Genomic DNA, 17,706 nt, shown 5'->3' on the forward strand with positions numbered 1-17,706 from the left:
TGTAATGGTAAGAATAAGAGCAGAATGCTTACCAAGTGAATCCTAACAAAATAAAAACAGCAAGGATCTGAAATTAGCAGTTAGAGAACCAGCAAGTTCCATTAGTGACCAAGAGATAGACCAGCAGTTCTCAAAGCTTTTGGTCTCGGGATTAAAATTATTGAGGACTCCCAAAGGACCTTTAGTAATCTATTACATTATTAATGAATGTGGAGGTATCTACAAAATCCTAATGAAAAAAACCTATAATAAAAGCGTAATATGCTAATTAGACTGGACATCCTTCTGGACAACCTTCTGGACGAAGCCGGGGCTGCAAAGGAAGCCTGGGTCCCCCTGTGCCAGCAGCTGGGAGAAGGAAGGCCTACTCTTGCACGAATTTTGTGCATCGAGCCTCTAGTTCAAATCCTATATAATAAAACCCTAATATGCAAATCAACCAAATGGCGGAATGACCCGTCGCTATGATGCACACTGACCACCAGGGGCAGATGCTCAACGTAGGAGCTGCCCCTGGTGGTCAGTGCACTCCCACAGTGGGAGCACCGCTCAGCCAGAAGCTGGGCTCATGGCTGGTGAGTGCAGCGGTGGTGGTGGGAGCCTCTCCTGCTTCTGCTGCAGGCGGGAGGTAAGGAGCGAGGGGTCCTGGACTGTGAGAGCCTGGGACTGCGAGAGGGATGTCTGACTCCGGGGGGAGTGGGCCTAAGCTGGCAGGTGGACATGCCCCAAGGGATCCTGGACTGCGGGTGGGCACAGGCCAGGCTGAGGGAATCCCCCTCCAGTGCATGATTTTCGTGCACCAGGCCTCTAGTATAGAAATAAATGGAGAGAGATTTTGTGTTCATGGAATGGAGCATTCAATATTTTTTAAGATGTCAATTCTTCCCAACTTGATCTATATATACTCAACAAAATATCAATAAAAATTCCAGCAAGCTATTTTGTATAAATCAACACACTGATTCTAAAGTTTATATGGAAAGGCAAAAGATCCAGAATAGGCAACACAACACTGAAGAAGAAAAAAGTTGCTACAATCTGATTTCAAAATGTACTATACAACTATTGTAATCAAGACAGGATGGAATCGGTAAAAGAATAAACACAGCAATTAACGGAACAGAATAGAGAGCCCAGAAATAGACCCCCCAAATATGATCAACTGATGTTTGTCAAAGGAGAAAAGGCAATTCAATGGGAGAAAGGATAATCTTTTCAAAAAATGATGCTGGAACAAGTAAATATCCACATGTGAAAAAATGAACCTACACACAGACATTGCACTTTTCACAAAAGTGAACTCGAAAAGGATCATTCCTAAAGGTAAAATGCATAACTACGAAACTTCTAAAATAAAACTTAGGAGTGCCCTAGCTGGGTAGCTCAGTTGGTTGGAACATTGTCCGGATATGCCAGGGTTGCGGTTGCACCAGGGTTGCAATTTGGTCCCTGGTCAGGGAACATACGGGAGTCAACCAGTGGATGAGTAGATGGGTGGAACAACAAATCAACGAGACTCCCATATGTGCCCTGACTGGGGGTTGAATCTGCAACCTTGGTGTATTGGGGTGACACTCTAACCAACTGAGCTACCTGACCAGGGCAATAAATAAAAAGGAAAAAGAAAACTTGGGAGGAAATCTAGATAACTTTTCATTTATCAATAGGGTTTTAGATATAGTGCCAAAAACAGGATCCATGAAAGAAAAAGTTGTTAAATTTGATTTAATTAAAATTAAGATTTCTGTTCTGTGGAAGATACTAAGAGAACTATAATATAAGCCAAAGCCTGGGAGAAAAATCTTTGCAAAACACATATATGAAACAGGATTTGTTTAAAATATGCAGCCAGGTGGCTCAGTTGGTTGGAATAATGTCCTATAGACCAAAAAAGTTACAGGTTTAATTCCTGGTCAGGGTACATGCCTGAGTTGTGAGTTCCATCCCCAGTTGAGGCACATATGGGAGGCAACTGATCAATGTTTCTCTCATGGATGTTTTTCTCTCTCCCCCTTCTCTAAAATAAACATCTCCTCTGGTGAGAATTTTCAAAATTTGTTTTAAATATGCAAAGAACTCTTAAAACTTTGCCCTGGCCGGTGTGGTTCAATTGGTTGAGCATTGTCCAGTGCACCAAAAGTTCACCAGTTCAATTTCCGGTCTGGGTACATACCCAGGTTGCAGGTTCAATCTCCTGTTGGGGCACAAACGGAGGCAACCAATCGATGTTCACTTTCATATTGGTGTTTATCTGTCCCTATTTCCCCTTTCTCTCTCTCTCTTAAAGCAATAAAAACATTAAAAACAAACCCAAAACTCAATGATAAGAAAAGAAGAAACCCAATTTAAAAATGCAAGACTGAACAGACATCTCACCAAAGAAGATATACAGATGGCAAAGAAGCATATGAAAAGATCCTTAACACAATAAATAACAAAAACATAAAAAAAAATAGAAATAAAAAATACATAAAAAATAAAAATAGGGCATTCTGGCGCGGAGCTGAGCAGCGGCGGGCGCAGCTATCGGGTCGGGCGGAGCGGGGGCGCAGCTCGGTTTCCCCCATACCCCTCCCCCTCAGGCACGAGCCCCACCCCTTCGCCGGCCAGGCTGACCCCACCGAGTTATCCCCAGCGGTGCGAGCCCGGGGCGGCTCTGGGCGCCCCCCCAGCAGACCCCCGCATCAGGGGCAGCCAGAGCTCCAAGGCTCCCCGGGGCGACGTGACCGCCGAGGAGGCAGCAGGCGCTTCCCCCGCTAAGGCCAACGGGCAGGAGAATGGCCATGTGAAAAGCAAAGATTTATCCCCCAAGGGTGAAGGGGAGTCGCCCCCTGTGAACGCAACAGAGGAGGCAGCCGGAGCCACTGGTGATGCCATTGAGCCAGCACCCCCTTGCCAGGGAGCTGAGGCCAAGGGGGATGTACCCCCCAAGGAGACCCCCAAGAAGAAGAAATTCTCTTTCAAGAAGCCTTTCAAATTGAGTGGCCTCTCCTTCAAGAGAAATCGAAAGGAGGGTGGGGGTGAATCGCCTGCCTCCTCACCCACAGAGGAAGAGCAGGAGCAGGGGGAGAGGTGCCTGCAATGAGGAAGGCACTGCCCAGGAAGGGAAGGCTGTCGCCACCCCGGAGAGCCAGGAGCCCCAAGCCAAGCGGGCCGAGGCTAGCGCTGCCTCCAAGGGAGGAGACACAGAAGAGGCAGGGCCCCAGGCTGCAGAGCTGTCCACTCCCTCGGGGCCAGAGAGTGGCCCTACACCTGCCAGCGAGCAGAATGAGTAGCTGGGTTGGGACAGGTGGGTGATCTCTAAGCTGCAAAAACTGTGCTGTCCCTGTGAGGTCACTGCCTGGACCTGGTGCCCTGGCTGCCTTCCTGTGCCCAGAAAGGAAAGGGCTGCTGCCCCTCCCAGCCACGTTCCCTTTCCTTTCCCTCCTGTGGATTCTCCCATCACCTACCTGGTCTTCCTCTTAAGGCCAGTTGAAGATGGTCCCTTGCAGTTTCCCAAGTTAGGTTAGTGATGTGAAATGCTCCTGCCCCTGTCCCCACCCCTACATAAGGCAATTGCTGTTTTCCTCCCCAATTCTTTTCCAAGTAGGTTTTGTTTACTCCCCAAATCCCTGAGCCAGATGTGGGGTGCCTACACTCCTAAACCCTGAGTGTCCAGCCTTCCCTGATTTTAGTCTCGTGCTGTGCCTAGTGGCACCTGGGCTAGGGGAGGACACTGCCCCCGTCTAGGTTTTTATAAATGTCTTACACAAGTTCAAAAATAAATAAATAAATAAACAAACAAACAAATAAACAAACAAATAAAAGATCCTCAATATCATTTGTCACTAAGGCATCACAAATTAAAATAACAGTGAGACACTATAGCACAAATATTAGAATGACTAAAATTCAAAACACTGGCTACACCAAATACTGGTGGGAATGCAGAGCACAGGAACTTTTATTCATTGCTAATGGGAATCTAAAATGTACAGCCCACTTTGGAAGACAGTTTGGCAATTTCTTAAGAAGTTAAACATAATCTTACCATATGATTTAGCAGTTGCTCTTCATGATATTTAACAAATTGGTTGGAAAATATGTTGCCCTGGCCGGTGTGGCTCAGTTGGATGAGCATTGTCCCACGCACCAAGAGGTCACCAGTTTGATTCCCAGTATGGGCATATGCCTGGGTTAGGGCTTGGTTCCAGGTGGGAGGCATGTAGGAGGCACCTGACCAGTGTTCCTCTCACATCAGTGTTTCTTTATCTACCTCTCCCTTCCTCTCTCTCTAAAATCAGTAAAAAAAAATTTAGAAAAATAAAAAAGAAAATGTTCTCACAAAAGTTTGCATACAACTGTGTATAGTTATCTATAATAATAAAAGCATAATATGCTAATTAGACTGGACAGCTGAAAAACCTTCTGGGCGTCCTTCCGGACAACCTTCTGAACGAAGCTGGGGCTGCAAGGGCCGAGGCAAGCCACCGCGGCTGCAAGGGCTGAGTCCCTTACATGAATTTTGTGCATCAGACCTCTAGTTTATTCATAATTCCAAAATCTGGAAGACCAAAGATGTCAATAGGTGAATAAATAAACTATGCTACAATCGTACAATGGAATATAACTCATTAATAAAAAGAAATCAAGGCCTTTGCCTTTCCCTCTCCAATCTCTGTAATAATAGGTGCCATTTTGCTGTTTTGGACATTATGGTACTGTGACTCAGGTTGTTTAATTGCTGAAGCCATTTTAGAGATTGGAAGATGGTGGCAAAATAGGTGGATCTTTCTCCCACCTCCTTCCAGAATCTACCTGGAATTAAAACTAAATTGGGGAGCCCAGGCTAGTTTCCTTCATTGGTTACAGTGCAGGCCTACACACCAAAGGATCACAGGTTTGATTCCCAATCAAGGGCACATGCCTGGGTTGCAGGTTCGATCACCACCTGGTTGGGCATGCAGAAAGCAACCAATTGATGTATCTCTTTCACATTGATGTTTCTCTGTGTCCACCACTCCCTTCCAGTTTCTCTAAAAAATCATGGAAAAAATATCCTTGGGTGAGAATTAACAACAACAACAAAAGAAAACTAAATAGGAAATAGTCACCCTGAAATACCAGCTGAAGACTGACTGAAGAGAATACTTTTAAACAAGGAAGGGCAGACACCACCTTGAGACTGCACCTACTTGCATGAAATGGTTGTGGTTGAGCCTCACAGTTAGCCAGCCTGAGAAGAGATCCTTCCCACAACTAGGACAAGAACAATCAAGACCCAATTACAACAGGAGAGCCCAAATAAACCAGCTCAGGAGTTCCAGGAGATTGCACCACTGGATCCCACCAGACATTTACTACAAATGGCCACCCATGAAGACTGGGAGTCATAACAGGATATCTATTACATAGAAACAACAACGAAGAGACAACTACCATGGGGAAACAAAGAAACAACCCCCAGAGGGAGGAGAACCAAGATGGCGGCATTGGTAAACACCAGTACTTGCTGCTTCCCACAGCCACATCAAAATTACAAATAAAATACAAAACAACATCATTCAGAACCACCTAAAAGTTGGTTGAATGGGAGTCCTACAACTACAGAAGTAAAGAAGAAAGCACACTGAGACTGGTAGAAGAGGCAGAAGCATGGAATGGGCTGGTCTGACACCCACATGTGCTGTTTTTTTAATTGGATGGGATATTTGAGCTGCAAAATCCCCCCATGAGGAGCAAGGGGTCCTAGCCCCACACCAAATCCCCAGACCAGGGTTCCAGAGCTGGGAAGAGAAGTCCCCATAACTTCAGGCTGTAAAAACCAGTGGGAATTGTGGCTGAGTGGCACAGAGACTTCTGGAGATCCAGATGTTTCTCTTAAAGGGCTGGCCTACAAACTTACTCAGATTCAATCCTTCTGAGCTCCAGCACCAGATGGCTTTGGGGCACCAGATGGCTTTGGGGAGCCCAGGGACATATGGGGAGGAACTGGATTGACTGGCATCACAGCAGGTACTCTGGGGTGGCTTTCTCCAAGACAGGGGTCCCCTCAGGGGTCATTATTGCCTGTGCTGGGACCTCCCCTGACTCAGGGCTGACTGGCAGCCATCTCTGAGTTTTCATCAACCTGGCTCACACTGTTTTCTCTGCCCCGGTGATTCCCTGAGATCCTGCCCCATCCAATTTGCAGTCCCACCCAAGCTGTTTGCAGCAGCTTTTCCATATAAATGGCCTTTCCTGGCTCAGGCTTCAGATTTTGCTAAAAATCTCTCAAACAAGCAGCAGTTGGTGTCAGTGTGCCCCAGACCTCTCAATAAGAGGCCAAAAACCTGGAACTAGCACCAGCCTGCTTTGCTTCACAGCTGGGCCTTGCCTGGGCACTTCACAAGCCCAATGCAGGTAGCAGCCATCTGCAGATCTCTCTGTAGCTCCTGCTGGGTGGCCCCAGGCAGTGGCTGGCTTTGCACCTCCCAAGAGGCACCAGAGCCAGTGCACCCCATGGACAGCTTCAGACCACAACAGATTATAACTCTACATATCCACAAGCTACATTCTCCAGGGGAGGACTCAGTGAGCAACAAAGTCACACAAATGCAAGTCCTGCTCCATAAGGGTGTCTCCTGCACAGCTCTTCCACTATAGTCACAGCTGGTCCACAGCTTGGTGGTCAATTCCTCTCAGTGACACCAAGAGCAATCAAGGCTCAACTTCAACAAGGCTGTGCACACAGGCCATACATGGGCGCACCTAGAATGCCCACCTCAGGTGAGCGGAGTGGCTGAGCCACTGGGCCCTACAGGACGCCTATTACACAAGGCCACTCTGCCAATCCAGGAGACATAGCAGCTCTACCTAATACATAGAAACAAACACAGGGAACAGCCAAAATGCAGAAACTAAGAAATATGTCACAAATAGAAGACATCTCCAGACCAGAAAAAGAACTAAATGAAATGGAAGCAAGCAAACTACTAGATACAGAGTTCAGAACAATGGTTATAAGGATACTCAAGGATCTTAATGAGAGCTTCAAGGAACTTAGTGAGAATTTCAAGGATCTTAGTGAGAATGTCAAAGACATGAAAAAGGACTAGTCAGAAATTAAGCATACACTTACTGAAATAAAGAACAATTATAGGTATTCAACAGTAGAGTAGAGGATGCTGAGAATCAAATCAGTGATTTGGAAAATGAGGAAGCTAAAAACACCCAATCAGAAGAGAAAAAAGAAAATAAATATGAACATAGTGTGAGGAGCCTCTGGGAAAACTTTAAGAGTAGCAACATTCTCACTGTGGGGGTGTCAGAAGGAGAAGAGAGAGAGTAAGATATTGAAAACCTATTTGAAGAAATAATAACAGAAAACTTCCCCTATCTGGTGAAAGAAATAGACTTACAAGTCCAGGATGTGCAGAGAGTCTCAAACAAGAGGAACCCAAAGAGTCCCACACAAGGACACATCATAAGTAAAATGCCAAGGGTTAAAAACAAAGAGAGAATCTTAAAAGCAGCAAAAGTAAAGCAGTTAGTTACCTGTAAGTGAGTGTCCTATGACTTTCAGCTGATTTCTCAACAGAAAGTTTGCAGGCCAGAAGGCAGTGGCAAGAACTATTCAAAGTGATGAATAGCAAGGACCTACAACCCAGATTACTCTACCCAGCAAAGCTCTCATTTAGAATTGAAGGTCAGATAAAGATCCTCACAGACAAGAAAAAGCTAAAGGAGCATCACCAAACCAATATTACATGAAATATTGAAGGGTATTGTTTAAGAAGAAGAGAAGGAGGAGGAGGAGGAGGAGAAAAAAAGATAAAAATATGAACATTAAAATGGTAATAAATACATATCTATCAACAATTGCATCTATAAATCAAAATAAGTAAACAAGAAATCTAATGAACAAAATAAACTGGTGAATAAAATAGAATCAGAGGCATAAAAACATGGAACAGACTGACAGATTTTAGAGGGAAGGGGGAGAGAAGGGGTGGGAAGAGATTAGCCAAAGAACTTACATGTATATATGTGTTACCTTTGGACACAGACAATAGGGTGGTGAAGACTTGGGGCAGGGTGGGAATTGGGTAGAGGGAGGCAATGGGGGGGAAAAGGAGGACTCTGTAATACCCTCAACAATAAAGGAAATAACCCCAAATGAAAGAAAATGAAGAATCTCCAGAAAAAGATCAAAATTAGATGGACACAAGTAATTTATGAGACATGGAGTTCAGAGTAATGGTTATAAGGATGTTCAAGGAACGTAGTTATCACTAAAATAAACTTAATGGGAACTGCAAGGAACATAGTGGGAAGTACATCACCTATGAAAAAGAACATAGAAATCATGAATAAAAACCAGTTGTTAATGAAGAATATTATATAAACATCAAGAATACACTGGATGGCATTAAAAGCAGGCTTTAGAAACAAGAATCAAATCAGTGATTTGAAAGACATAGTAGGAAGAAAACATTCAGAGCAGCAAAAGGAAAAAAACCTGAGGAAAGTGTATGGAAATGTTGAGACAACATGAAAAGGAACAACATCTGCATCATAGGGATAACATATGGAGAAGAAAGTGAGCAAGGAATAGCAAGGAATCCAGAAATCATGGCATTTTATATACCAAAAATGAACTCTCAGAAAGAAAAATTAAAAAAAAATACCATTTACCGTTGCAATAACAACAAAAATAATATTAAGATTCCTAGGAATAAACTTAACCAAGGAGGTAAAAGACATGTACTCAAAAACTATAGAATATTGAAAAGAGAAATAGAGGAAGATATAAACAAGTGGAAGCATATATCGTTTGGGATTGGAAGAATTAACATCATTAAAATGTCCATACTGCCCACAGCAATCTATAGATTCAATTTAACCCCTGTGAAAATACCATTGGCATATTTCACAGATCTAGATCAAATCTTCTAAAAATTTATATGGGACCAAAAAGGAGCCCAAATAGCCATAACAATCTTGAGAAAGAAGAACAAAGTTGGACAGATCACAATACTGGATATCAAACTATACTACAAAGCCATTGTAATCAAAACAGCCTGGTATTGGCACAAGAACAGGCATATAGATCAATGGAACAGGACAGAGACTCCAGAAATTAAGTCACAATTATGGTCAATTAACATTTGACAAAAGAGGCAAGAGCATACAATGGAGTAAAGACAGTCTCTTCAATAAATGGTGTTGGGACAATTGGACAGGTACATGCAAAAAAATGAAACTAGATCACAAACTTACACCATACACAAGAATAATCTCAAAGTGGATAAAGACTTACATGTAAATTGCAAAACCATAAAAATCCTAGAAGAAAACATAGGCAGTAAAATTTCAGTCATCTCATGTAGCAATTTTCCCCGATACATCTCCTAGGGCAGTGGTCGGAAAACTCATTAGTCAACAGAGCCAAATATCAACAGTACAATGATTGAAATTTCTTTTGAGAGCCAAATTTTTTAAACTTAAACTTCTAACACCACTTCTTCAAAATAGACTCGCCCAGGCTGTGGTATTTTGTGGAAGAGCCACACTCAAGGGGCCAAAGAGCCACATGTGGCTCGCAAGCCGCAGTTTGCCGACCACGGTCCTAGGGCAAGAGAAACAAAGGAAAAACTAAACAAAAGGAACTACATCAAACTAAAATGCAATAAAATAAGATAAAATAAAATGAAAAGGGAATCCACTGTATGGGAGAACTTATGCACCACTGATACATGTGATAAGGGGTTAATTTCCAAAATATATAAAGAACTCATACAATTCAACAAAATGAAGGCAAACAATCCAATTAAAATACGGGCAAAGGACCTGAATAGACACTTGTCCAAAGAGGACATACAGATGGCTAAGAGATATATGATAAAGTGCTGAATGTTAATCATCAGAGATGAAATTTAAAACTACAATGAGATGTGACCTCACACCTACCAGAATGGCAACTGTCATTCAAGCAACAAACAACAAGTGCTGGTGAAGATATGGGGAAAAGGGAACCCCAGTATACTGCTGGTGGGAATGCAGACTGGTGCTGCCACTGTGAAAAAAAGTATCAAGTTTATTCACACACACAAAAAATGGAACTGCCAAAACACCGATCAGAAAGAATATATGCACCCCTATGTTCATAGCAGCACAACTAGAGGCCCGGTGCATAAAATTCGTGCACTTGGGGGGGGCGTCCCTCAGCCCATCCTGCGCCCTCTCCCAGTCTGGGAACCCTCAGGGGATGTCTAACTGACGGCTTAGGCCTGGCAGTCGGATATCCTTAGCACTGCCACGGAGGTGGGAGAGGCTTCCACCACCGCCACTTCGCTCGCCACGCAGCCGTGAGCCTGGCTTTTGGCTGAGTGGTGCTTCCCCTGTGGGAGCACACTGACCACCAGAGGGCAGCTCCTGCATTGATTATCTGCCCCCTGGTGGTCAGTGCGCATCATAGAGACTGGTCGTTCCGCCATTCAGTCAATTTGTATATTAGCCTTTAACTATATAGGATAGCTAAGATCTGGAAACTGCTCAAGTGCCCATCAGTAGATGAGTGGATAAAAAAGCTCTAGTACATTTACACAGTGGAATACTATGCAATTGTAAAAAAAAAAAAAAAAAAAAAAAGAAGGATCTCTTATCCTTTGCAACAGCATGGGTAGGTCTGCAGATTTTCATGCTAAATGAAGTAAGTGGGTCAGAGAAAGACAAATATCACATGATCTCACTTATTTGTGGAATCTAATGAACAAAATAAACTGACGGACAAAATAGGTCCAGAGACATGGAAGCAGGGAATAGACTTACAGATCTCAGACAGAAGAGATGGGGGCAGGAAGAGATTAAGCAAAGAACTTATATGCATATATGCATAGCCCATGGACATGGGCTATAATGTAATGCCGGCCTGGGGTGGGGTGGGAGCTGGGTGGACGTAGGCAAAGGGGGGGGGGATGGGAGATAGCTCTAATACTCTCAACAATAAAAATAAATTTAAAAAAAGAAATTAAGCCATGAAAACACAGGGATAAATCTTAAATGCATATTACTAAATGAAATAAATCAGTCTGAAAAAAACACATTCTGTATGATTCTAATGATATGACATTCTGGAAAAGGCAATATTACAGCAACAGTAAAAATCAGTGTTTGACAGGGGCTCGGTGGCAGGAAGAGAGAGTTGGAAAGGTGAAGCAGAGTGGATTTTTTAGGGTAATAAAACCTATATACTAGTATATAAAGGCCCCTGCCAGCACCAGCCCCACTCGCACCCACAGCTGGTGCCAGAGCCGCCGCTCGCATCCATTGCTGGTGCCAGTCCCAATCACTCGGTGCCGTCAGTGGGTGTGAGTGGTGGCTGCCAGCCCCGATTGCCCCTCAGGGCTTCTCCACCTCCCCCTGCTCCTGCAGGGTGATCAGGGCTGGCAGTCACCTCTCTCACCCGCTGCCGGCACCTGTCCCACTCACACCTGCGGCTGGTGCTAGCCCCAGTCGCTCCGCGCTGTCAGCAGGTGCAAGCGGGGCCAGTTCTGTCAGTGTGTGGGAGTGGTGGAGGTGGGAGCGGGGCTGCTGGCAGACAGGGTACCAAGGGCCGTGGCAGGAGGAGCCGGGATTGGGGGCGAAGGATGGGCCGAGACCCACCCCTGTGCTCACCACAGCCTCGCGGCCCACAGTTCCTTCCAAGGTGCACGATTTCGTGCACTGGGCCTCTAGTATATAATGAGTGTAAAACTTCTTAAGTGAAATACTGTTTTTAGGGAGAGTTGTTGAAGTGAAGGCTGCTGATATTAGCATAAGAATATGAATTGTGCCAAAACCGGTTTGGCTCAGTGGATAGAGCGTCAGCCTGTGGACTGGGGGGTCCCGGGTTCGATTCCGGTCAAGGGCATGTAACTTGGTTGCGGGCACATCCCCAGTGGGAGGTGTGCAGGAGGCAGCTGGTCGATGTTTCTCTCTCATCGATGTTTCTGACTATCACTCTTCCTTCCTCTCTGTAAAAAATCAATAAAATATATTAAAAAAAAAAAGAGCCCTAACCGGTTTGGCTCAGTGGATAGAGCGTCAGCCTGAGGACTGAAAGGTCCCAGGTTCGATTCCGGTCAAGGGCATGTACCTTGGTTGCGTGCACATCCCCAGTAGGGGGTGTGCAGGGGGCAGCTGATTGATGTTTCTCTCTCATCGATGTTTCTGGCTCTCTATCCCTCTCCCTTCCTCTCTGTAAAAAATCAATAAAATATATTTTAAAAAAATAAAAAAAAAAGAATATGAATTGTATTCAAAGAAGAAGGGAAATAAGTAAACTATATTCTATATCCTCTCTCTCATGCCCCTAATTTAATTCATTACTAAATTTTGTTGATTGTGCCTCCCATTTCAAATTTGTCCATTTTTTTAAAATAAATTTTTAATTTTTCCATTACAGTTGACATATAATGTTATTTTAGTTTCAGGTGTGCAACATAGTGATTAGATATCTATGAAGCAATAAACCTGATAAATCTAGTAACCATCTGACACTATACATAGCCATTACGATGCTATTACCTATATTCCCTATGCTGTACCTTACATCCCCATAACTGTTCTATAATATCAATTTGTAATTCTTAATCCTTTTACCTTTTTCATTCATCCCCTCAACCCCCTCCCATCTGGCAACTGTCAAAATGTTCTCTGTATCTATGAGTCTGTTTCTGTTCTGCTTGTTCATTTATATTGTTTTATAGTTTCCACATAAAAGTGAAATCATCTGGCATTTTTCTTTTTCTGTCTGACATATTTTACTCAGCACAATACCCTGTATGTTCATCCATATAGTCATAGATGCAAGATTTCATTCTTTTCTATAGTTGAGTCATATTCTATTGTATATATGCACTACGTTTTTATTCATTCAACCTAAGTGTTGATGGACACTTAGGTTGTTTCCATATCTTGGCTACTGTAAATAATGGTGCATATGTCTTTGATTTAGTGTTTTGGGTTTCATCAGGTAAATACCCAGAAGTGAAATTTCTGGATCCTTCTCTGTCTCTTGTTATAGCCTTTGTTTTAAAGTCTATTTTGTCTGGTATAAGTACTGCTACTTCAGCTCTTTTTTGTTTGTTTTCATTTTCATGAAATAATCTTTTTCCATCCCTTTACTTTTAGCCTGTGTGTGTTTTTTTTTAAAAATAAATCTTTATTGTTCAGATTATTACAGTTGTTCCTCTTTTTCCCCTCATAGCTCCCCTCCACCTGGTTCCCACCCCACGCCCTGCCCTTACCCCCCTGCCACTGTCCTCGTCCATAGGTGTAAGATTTTTGTCCATTCTCTTCCCGCATCCCCACAACCCCTTTCTCCCCGAGAATTGTCAGTCCACTCCCTTTTTATGCCCCTGATTCTATTATATTCATCAGTTTATTCTGTTCATCAGATTTTTTATTCACTTGATTTTTAGATTCACTTGTTGATAGATATGTATTTGTTGTCACTTTGTTGTTCATAATTTTTTATCTTTATCTTTTTCTTCTTCTTCCTCTTCTTAAAGAATACCCTTCAGCATTTCATATAATATTGGTTTGGTGGTGATAAATTCCTTTAGCTTTTTCTTATCTGTGAAGCTCTTTATCTGACCTTCAATTCTAAATGATAGCTTTGCTGGGTAGAGTAATCTTGGTTGTAGGTTCTCGCTATTCATCACTTTGAATATTTCTTGCCACTCCCTTCTGGCCTGCATAGTTTCTGTTGAGAAATCAGCTGACAATTGTATGGGTACTCCCTTGTAGGTAACTAACTGTTTTTCTCTTACTGCTTTTAAGATTCTCTCTTTGGAGGAGAAACCAAGATGGCGGCATAGGTAAACACCTAAACTGCTGCCTTGCACAACAATATCAAAACTACAACTAAAAGACGAAACGGACACTATCTAGAACCACAGGAAAGCTGGCTGAGTGGAAATTCTACAACTAGAAGAAAAGAGGAAAGCACATTGAGACTCAGAGAAGCTGCAAAAGGCTGAGGTATGGAGACATGCGTGCGCAGAGAGGACGGCCAGCTGAGTGCACGGGCGGCTGAGTGCGTGGCTGGCTTTCTAATGTGGGAGGGAGACGGAAACTCCTGACTGCGCTGAACTCCAGCTCCGGGCGAGTTTCTGGGAACTCTGACTCATTCGGGGAGAAATGGGACTGTCAGGAAAAGAGAAAGCACACTTAGACTCGGGAGCTGTGGAAGGCAGAGGTTCGGAGGCGCGCACGCGCAGAGAGGACTGACTGCTGAATGCACAGGTGGCTGAGTGCACGGCTGGCTTTCTAAAGTGGGAGGAAGATGGAAACTCTCGACTGCGCTGAACCCCAGTTCTGGGTGAGTTTCTGGGAACCCAGACTCATTCAGGGAGAAACTGGACTGTCTAGCAGCGGGTGAAACTTGAGGGTGGCTTTCTCTCAGAGGTGCTTGCAGCGATTACTGAGGGACTCTGAAACCCAGGGGCCTGACGGGAAACCAAGGCTGTCTGCTCTGCCCTGAGACTCCGCTTTCTCCAAGCTGAGCACAGAGGCTTTTGTAATTTTGCAAGTCTTGTCTCATAAGGGTGTCTCCAGCACAGAAGTTCTCCCATCATAGACACAACTGGTCCTCATAGCCAATTGACCTGGAGGTCAATTCCTCCCAGTGATACCAACAACAATCAAGACTTAACTACAACAAGGCTGTGCACACAGTCCACGAAGGGGTGCACCAAAAGTGTCCACCTCAGGTAACTGGGGGAGGCTGAGCCATTGGGTCCTATAGGACACCTACCACACAAAGCTACTATACAAACTCAGGGAAGCAACCAAAATGCGGAGACAAAGAAACAGGTCACAAATGAAAGAAGTGGAGGAAAGCCAACGACTGAATATAGAGTTCAAAACCACGGTTATAAGGTTACTCAAGAATCTTCTAGGAACCTCTGAGAAATATAGTGAGACCCTCAAGGATATGAAAAGGGACCAATTAGAAATTAAGCATACATTGACTGAAATAAAGAATAATATACAGAGATTCAACAGCACACTAGAGGATCCCAAGAATCAAGTCAATGATTTGAAATATGAAGAAACAAAAAACACCCAACTGGAAAAGCAAAATGAAATAAGAATCCAAAAATTTGAAGATAGTGTAAGGAGCCTCTAGCACAAACTCAAGCATACAAACATCAGAATTATGGGGATGCCAGAAGAAGAGAGAGAGCAAGATACCGAAAACCTATTTGAAGAAATAATGACCGAAAACTTCCCCCACCTGGTGAAAAAAATAGACTTACAAGTCCAGGAAGCACACAGAACCCCAAACAAAAGGAATCCAAAGAGGACCACACCAAGACACATCATAATTAAAATGCCAAGAGCAAAAGACAAAGAGAAAATATTAAAAGCAGCAAGAGAAAAACAGTTAATTACCTACAAGGGAGCACCCATACAACTGTCAGCTGATTACTATGCAGGCCAGATGGGAGTGGCAAGAAATATTCAAAGTGATGAATAGCAAGAACCTACAACCAAGATTACTCTACCCAGCAAAGCTATCATTCAGAATTGAAGGGCAGATAAAGAGCTTCACAGATAAGAAAAAGCTAAAGGAGTTCATCACCACCAAACCAGTATTATATGAAATGCTGAAAGGTATTCTTTAAGAAGCGAAAGAAGAAGAAAAAGGTAAAGATAAAAATTATGAATAACAAATACATGTCTATCAACAAGTGAATCTAAAAACCAAGTGAATATAAAATCTGATGAACAGAATAAACTGGTGAATATAATAGAATCAGGGGCATAGAAAGGGAGTGGACTGACAATTCTTGGGGGGAAGAGGGTGTGGGGGGTGCGGGAAGAGACTGGACAAAAATCGTACACCTATGGATGAAGACAGTGGGGGAGAGGTAAAGGCAGAGGGTGGGGTAGGAGCCAGGTGGAGGGGAGCTATGGGGGGAAAAAAGAGGAACAATTGTAATAATCTGAACAATAAAGATTTATTAAATTAAAAAAATAATAAAGTGAACAAGTCAAGGTGAAGAACGGTAAAAAAAAAAAAAAAAAAATTCTCTCTTTGTCTTTTGCCCTTGGCATTTTAATTATGATGTGTCTTGGTGTGGTCAACTTTGGATTCCTTTTGTTTGGGGTTCTCTGGGCTTCCTGGACTTGTAATTCTATTTTTTTCACCAGGTGGGGGAAGTTTTCTGTCAATATTTCTTCAAATAGGTTTTCAATATCTTGCTCTCTCTTTTCTTCTGGCACCCCCATAATTCAGATGTTGGTATGCTTGAAGTTGTCCCAGAGGCTCCTTGCACTATCTTCATATTTTTGGATTCTTTTTTCTTTTTTCTTTTCCAGTTGGGTGCTTTTTGCTTCTTCATATTTCAAATCGTTGACTTGATTCTTGGGATCCTCTAGTCTGCTGTTGGATCTCTGTATTTTATTCTTTATTTCAGTCAATGTATGCTTAATTTCTAATTGGTCCTTTTTCATATCCTTGAGGGTCTCACTATATTTCTCAGAGGTTCCTAGAAGATTCTTGAGTAACCTTATAACCGTGGTTTTGAACTCTATATCCAGTCATTTGCTTTCCTCCACTTTTTTCATTTGTGACCTGTTTCTTTGTCTCCCCATTTTGGCTGCTTCTCTGAGTTGATAGAGTGGCTTTGTGTGGTAGCTGTCCTATAGGGCCCAGTGGCTCAGCCTCCCTAATTACCTAAGGTGGACACTCTTGGTGCACCCCTTTGTGGGCTGTGTGCACAGCCTTGTTGTAGTTAAGCCTTGATTGTTGTTGGTATCACTGGGAGGAATTGACCTCCAGGCCAATTGGCTGTGAGGACCAGTTGTGTCTATGATGGGAGAACTTCTGTGCTGGAGACACCCTTAAGGGGCAGGACTTGCTTCAGTGGGGCTTTGGTGCTCACTGAGTCTGCCCCCTGAGTGTGTGTCATATGGATGTGAAGAGTTGTAATCTGTATGGTCTCACTCTGACCACTGGGTACACTGGCTCTTGGATCTCCAAGGAGGTGCTAATTTAGTCTCTGCCTGATGCCACCCAGCAGGAGCTACAGAGAGATCTTCAGATTCCTCCTCTTTGTTTGGGGTTTGGAGGTGTCCAGATGAGGCCCAGCGGTGAAGCAATGCAAGCTGCTGTGGAGCCTTGTGCCTTCTTTTGGATGTTCTGGGGCTCTCTGACCCAGCTGCAGTTTGTTAGGTTTTAGATTGCAAAAGGCCAGGCCATTCATATGCAAAAGCCTCTGTGCACAGCTTGGGTGGGGTTGTAAATTGGGTGGGGCGGGATCTCAGGAAATCACCAGGTTGGAGCCAACAGCAATGGCTGCCCATCAGCTCTACCTCGAAGAGGCCCCCGGGTCCCTGTGTCCTGCGGCACCATGCTGAAACAATGATCGCTGCAAGCACCTCTGAGAGGAAGCCGCCCTCATGTTCTGGCCTGATGCCAGACATCCAGTTTCTCTCCGTATGAGTCTGGGTCCCCAGAGTCTTGCCTGGAACTGGAGTTCAGAGCAGTCAGGAGCTTGTGTCTCCCTCCTGATTGAAAAAGACAACAGGGTACCCAGTTGCCAACCTGTTTCGCGCCTCCATACCTCCACACTTCCACACCTCCACACCTCCTACCAGACTCAATGCGCTTTTCTCTTTCCTTCTAGTTGTAGAATTTCCACTCAGCCAGCCTTCCCGTGGTTCTGGATGATATATCTTTTGTCTTTTAGT

General features: G+C 43.7%; 1 pseudogene across 1 annotated transcript; it reads left to right on the forward strand.

Annotated features, from left to right (window-relative positions):
- Positions 1-1,259: 1,259 nt before the first annotated feature.
- Positions 1,260-3,370, forward strand: LOC308240090 (MARCKS-related protein-like; annotated as a pseudogene). Its single transcript has 2 exons — positions 1,260-1,323; positions 2,583-3,370. The product of its transcript is annotated as an MARCKS-related protein-like (transcript).
- The last annotated feature ends 14,336 nt before the right edge of the window (positions 3,371-17,706 follow it).

Source organism: Plecotus auritus (assembly GCF_963455305.1).
Source record: "Plecotus auritus genome assembly, chromosome: 1".
NCBI classification, from domain to species: Eukaryota; Metazoa; Chordata; class Mammalia; order Chiroptera; family Vespertilionidae; genus Plecotus; species Plecotus auritus.